Source organism: Camelus dromedarius, chromosome 3, assembly GCF_036321535.1.
Source record: "Camelus dromedarius isolate mCamDro1 chromosome 3, mCamDro1.pat, whole genome shotgun sequence".
NCBI lineage: Eukaryota > Metazoa > Chordata > Mammalia > Artiodactyla > Camelidae > Camelus > Camelus dromedarius.
In genome coordinates this window covers 29,326,506-29,332,010 of record NC_087438.1, presented here as the reverse complement: position 1 = coordinate 29,332,010, position 5,505 = coordinate 29,326,506, and the positions used below count along the sequence as shown (strand labels likewise).

General features: G+C 31.9%; 1 pseudogene; it reads left to right on the top strand.

Moving 5' to 3' along the window:
- Window positions 1–233: 233 nt before the first annotated feature.
- Window positions 234–1,391, top strand: LOC105084351 (arginine-fifty homeobox-like; annotated as a pseudogene).
- Window positions 1,392–5,505: the final 4,114 nt, after the last annotated feature.

Sequence of the window (5,505 nt, the reverse complement as noted above, 5' to 3'; positions counted from 1 at the left end):
AACCAGCACAGCCACCTCTGGAGCCCACTGTAGAGCAGCAAGTAGGCACTTAAGGTGTGGAATACAGAAATAATTATCTTCTAAAAGATATAATCCTACCTTGAGGGCAGAAATACTGAGAATAAAGCTGATACCCAGATGTTCAGAGTTCTTTCTGGCTGTGGGGAATTAAGAGGGAGAGCCTTGCAAGTGCTTGCAATCATAGGTGAGAATTGTACCCCATCTCTGGAAGAGTAGGAAAGACTTGGAAAGGGAATAGCCTTGAAGGAGGATTCTTGTGGATTTGGGGATAATAGAGAAGGAAAGAAGTGGTAAAAATAAGTTTCTTGAAAAAAAAACCACCCTTTAATTAACTTGATTGTGATAATTGTCTCATAATGTATTTGTATATTAAATCATCACATTGTATAACTTAAAAATTAAAGGTCCTACACAAACATAAGAAAATCGACACTAAAGGAATTGCATTTCCAGAGAAACACATCAAGAAGTCTTGAAAATAGGCAATCCAAGGGAATTTATGACAGGCTTTCTTTGCCAGATGTCAGCACCCCTGATGAACAAAATGGCCCAAGAGAACACCCAGCCAGATCCTTTTATCTATGTGGATGATTCCAGCATGAACTCCCAGGATGATTCACAGTTACTGGCTGGTCCCAAGAACTGGAAGAAGCATCAAGAATGCACCTCATTTACCCAAACACAGCACAAAGAGTTGGAGGCTCTGTTTAGCTGCAACATGTTTCCAGATAAAAATCTCCAGAGAAAACTTGCTTTAAAACTCAACCTACCAGACTCAACAGTAAAGATTTGGTTCAGGAATCGGCGGTTCAAAATGAGGAAGCAGCAGCAGCAGCAACAGAAATCACTGAAGCCACCAAACCAGATCCTTCCAGCCAAGAACGTGTCAACAGCATCAACAAGTCCTCATTTTTCCCCCCAACAGTTTCAGATTTCTGTAGCTCCTTCTCACCTCAGCCCTTAGGCCCTTTCAATTGGGTGGGGGACTCTGTTCTCACTGAGAGTCCTACAAGTGATGTCCAAATCCAAGATCCTCAGTTGGAGAGGCTGGTGGCCTCAGTTCCTGCTTTGTACTCTGATGCCTATGACATAGCCCAAATCATGGAAATGTACAGTTTTCCTGATGAAGATGAGATAGCCAGCTATTCTTTCCACTCTCTCTATCAGTATCTCTCACCAACAAGGCCCAGTTAGAATAGAGTTCCTCCCTTAGCATCTTTGCTGGTCCAGCTGTAGGTTTACCTCCTGGGCAAACCCGGTTTAGTACAACAAACGGGAGCTTTGCAGCCTTCATCTTAAGAGAGAGCCTAGAATTCCAGAACCCCTCTAGTAGTGTGGTGGACTTTGGATTTCACTTATCAAAGTACTAATAAATGGCAGATAGCATAGAAAAAAAAAAAAAGAAAAAAAAGAAAATCGAAACATCAGAAGAAAATTACCCTCTCCCCCACATTGCCCCAATAATGTAGACATTAAAGAACCTGCACTTCATCATGCCAACAGAAGAGGGCACTCATGAGCTAATAAATCTAGTAAGCCACCAAAACTCATCCTTTCCTACATAAACACCTGTTATTGCTGGCCTAGAAAAGTAGAAGATATTCCAAAAATTAACAGAAGATAGAAGACAACATCCATACTAAAAGTATTATAATAGAAAAAGTAAACTAAAAGCATAACGTTTCAGATGATGAAAATTATTCCTCCAAAACTGCCACAAAGCAGGGAAACACTGTAACAAAATATGCCAATCAAAATTAAATATCCTTAAAGAAGCATTTGCAGGTGTGAAAAAAAAAAACTTGAAGAATATATTTAAAAGTTCAAAATAGAAATAAAAATAGGAAGATGTAAAATGAGAGTTAACTCAGGAGAAAAAAATAAAAATAAAGAAAAAAACAGCAATCAAGGAAGAACAGCATTGACTGAGAATACAATAAGGGATATAAGCAAAAATTAAAATTGATAAATAGTGAAAATGAAATAGAGAGAGGTAAAAAGGATTAGCAAAAAAGTGACAGAGAAGATGGAGGAAAATATAAGTAAGGAAATGGGGGGGCATTAACAAAGGTATTAGTACAAAGATAACAGTTAGAAAAATATATAAACACAGAACATATAAAATATGTAATATTTTATATTAACATAAAATTAAAAATATTTAAGAACATATCAAAGTATAAGAAAAAGAAATACAACATAGGAAAAGAAACACAATAAACATATAATACATAGCAAAATTACTTTAAATAATATGTAATAATCATATTAATCAATAAAAATCAACTTAACTGACCCATTAAATAAAAAAGCATTTTTATATTGGCTCATGTAGCAAAACTCAACTGCTAAACAAACCCAACTGTCAAAAAACAGACCCACTTAAACTGACTCAGAAAAGCTGCACCAGGTAAATACAAGTAAATAAAAATCTTGATATTCCATGATGGAGACTTTAGGCTTAAAAACATTAATAACAAAGTTTACTAGATAATGCTAAAGAACCCAATTCACAATGAAGAAATAATAGCTATGTATATGAATTTATCAAATAATACAGTAACTTCTTTTAAAAAGTATAAATTATAGAAAATGCAAGCAGAAATAGAAATATAGTAATAACAGGTGACTTTAACACTTTACTCTCAAAAACAGATCAAGAGAACAAAAGTGTTAAGCAAAGATATATACAATGTAATGTAATCAACAAGTAGATCTTATTGACACATATCAAAAATATTACCTTCTCAAATATATATGAAACATTCAGTAAATCTGACCATCTATGAGGTCATCATAGAACCACCTCAAGTTTCATAAAGTAAAATTAATACCATGTTCTCTTGTTATAAAACTAGAAATTAATTATAACAAAAAACAGAAAGATTCTTCAATGAAAAATTTTAAACTTTCTATTAAGTAATTCTTTGAGAAGAGGGAAATAAAAATCAAAATTTCAGAATTTCTGAAGAATAATGATAATAAAAACACTACATGAAATAATTTATAGAATACAATATAGGCAGTTATCAGAAGGAAATTTTAGAGCCTTAAATACTTACTCAATAAAAATGAAAGAATGAAAAATAATCAAATTCCCACCAAAGAAAGTGGAAGACAGAAGAACAAAAACAGCAGACATTAATAAGGTACAAACTAGAAGAGCAAAGTACAAAATAGATCAAAACACTAGTTCTTGAAAAAATAAGCAGTAATATAGACAAGCACTAGCTAACCTAACTAAGGGGAAAAAAGGAGAAAGCATACAAATACAAAATAAGAACTGATCAACAGGAATTTATCACTGAAACAGCATTTATTTAAAAATCATAAGTAGTTTACAAGTATCTATGCAAATAAATGGGAAGACCTATATGCAATAAATAGGAAAAAAACAGTCCCTATAGAGATCGACAGATTAAACAGAGCAATTTCCATCAAATAATGTTATTATTTATTCTGAACTATCCTGTAATAAAGGAAACAGAACCAGATGTTTTCAAAGAGTAAATTCTACCAAAATTTCAAAAACGACATGCTCCCAGTACTACCTAAACTGTTTCAGAGAATGGAGAAAAAAAAGGAAAAACTTTATAATTATTTTTATGAAATAAGTATAACAGTGATACATCAACTTGATAAAGAACCATACTTTTAAAAATGTTTATGAATTCACTCACAAATACTGATGCAAAAAGTTTTAAACAAATATTAGCAAAAGATTTTAACAATACATGCAAATAATACAAGGCAAGAGAGATTTATCTCAAAAGTAGTTCAATATTAATCTGTAATATTTTACCCTATTAATAATTTAAGGAGAAATACCATAATTATCACCATAAATGCTAAAAAGACCTTTGACAAAATTTGGCACCCATCCCTCATTTTACAAAAGCAATTAATAAAATAACATGATTACTGAACATCACACCTAAAGCTAATATGTTACATAATGGGAAACCTCTGACTAGAGTTATTTCCACCAGGATGAGGAACAAGGCAAGGAAGGAAGTTCACTGTCTTACTATTTAATATACTGTAGATAACAGCAAAGCAAAATCACATAGAAGATTAAACTTTGTAAAAGAAGAAGTAAAACTCCGTATTTGCAGATCATGACTTTATATCTGGAAAAACCAAAGGAATCTTAAAAAGAAATGTAAATCAATAAAGTAGAATATAAACTTAATACACAAAAATCAGTAACTTTCACATTTACAAGTAATTACTAGAATATATAATGTCCATTTATAATAGCAACAATAAAATAAGATTCTTAAAAATAAATTTAACAAGAAATGTACAATATGTATATAAGGAAAACTTGAAAACATTTCTGTTTTGAATAAATTGATTGGATAAGACATTGTCTTGGACGAGACAATTCAACAACCTATGTAATTTCTCTCCAAGTTATTACATATATGTGTAATATATGTATGGGTATATACATAGCATTTCCAATAAAAGTATAAGTTTTTAAAATAAGTTTATATAATAAGTCATATTGACAAATAAATATTTAAGAGTATCTTGGAAAATCTTTCAAAAGAAGAATGATGGAAGACTAGCCCTATCAGATATTAAAACACGTTATAACCCCTCTACAAGTGTAACAGAGTGGCATTAGAACATTACTAGAGAAACCGACCAAAGAAACAAAACAGAAAACCAAGACCAAACACAATTACAAAAGAAATCTAATGTTTAATAAGATGGTATCTCAAACACTGGGGGAAATATGGATGTTTTAATAAATTACAGTTGACCCTTGAACAACATGAATTTGAACTGTATGGATCCACTTATATGCAGATTTTTTCAAAAATATATACTACAATACTACATGGAAGTGGAATCGTGGATACCAGAGGAACAGTGTACACAGAAATTTATACGCTCTTAAGTCATATGCGGATTTTTGACTGCATGGATCGGCACCCTTATCCTCCATGTTGTTCAAGGGTCAACTGTTAGATGAAACAATTAAATACCCATTTGGGAAAAGACAAAATTGGATCCATGCTTCACAATATACCTTAATAAACTCCAAGTGGATCCAAGATTTATGTGTAAAATATGAAACCACACAAGTACATACAAGTAGAAACATGGGTATTGGTGAGGCATTTCTAACTATCACTCAAAATACAATAAAATAAAATGTCAATAAGTTAGATTACATTTTTAAAAGCTTTGCACATCTAAAATATAATAAAGTCAGAAGACAAATGATATATTGGGAAAAATTACTTCCAATACACATCATAGATAAAGACTAGTCTCCCCGATATATACAGTCCTTTAAATTTTGAGGGCAAAAAAAAGAACAACCCAATAAAAAAATGGGCAAAAGGAATAAACAGAAAGCTCACAGGAAAAAAATTCAAATGGTTTTTGAACACAGTAATGTTCATAATAACCTAGAAAAATCAGGCTGAAGTAATACTGGTCTATACTGTTACAATGTATCAATTTATT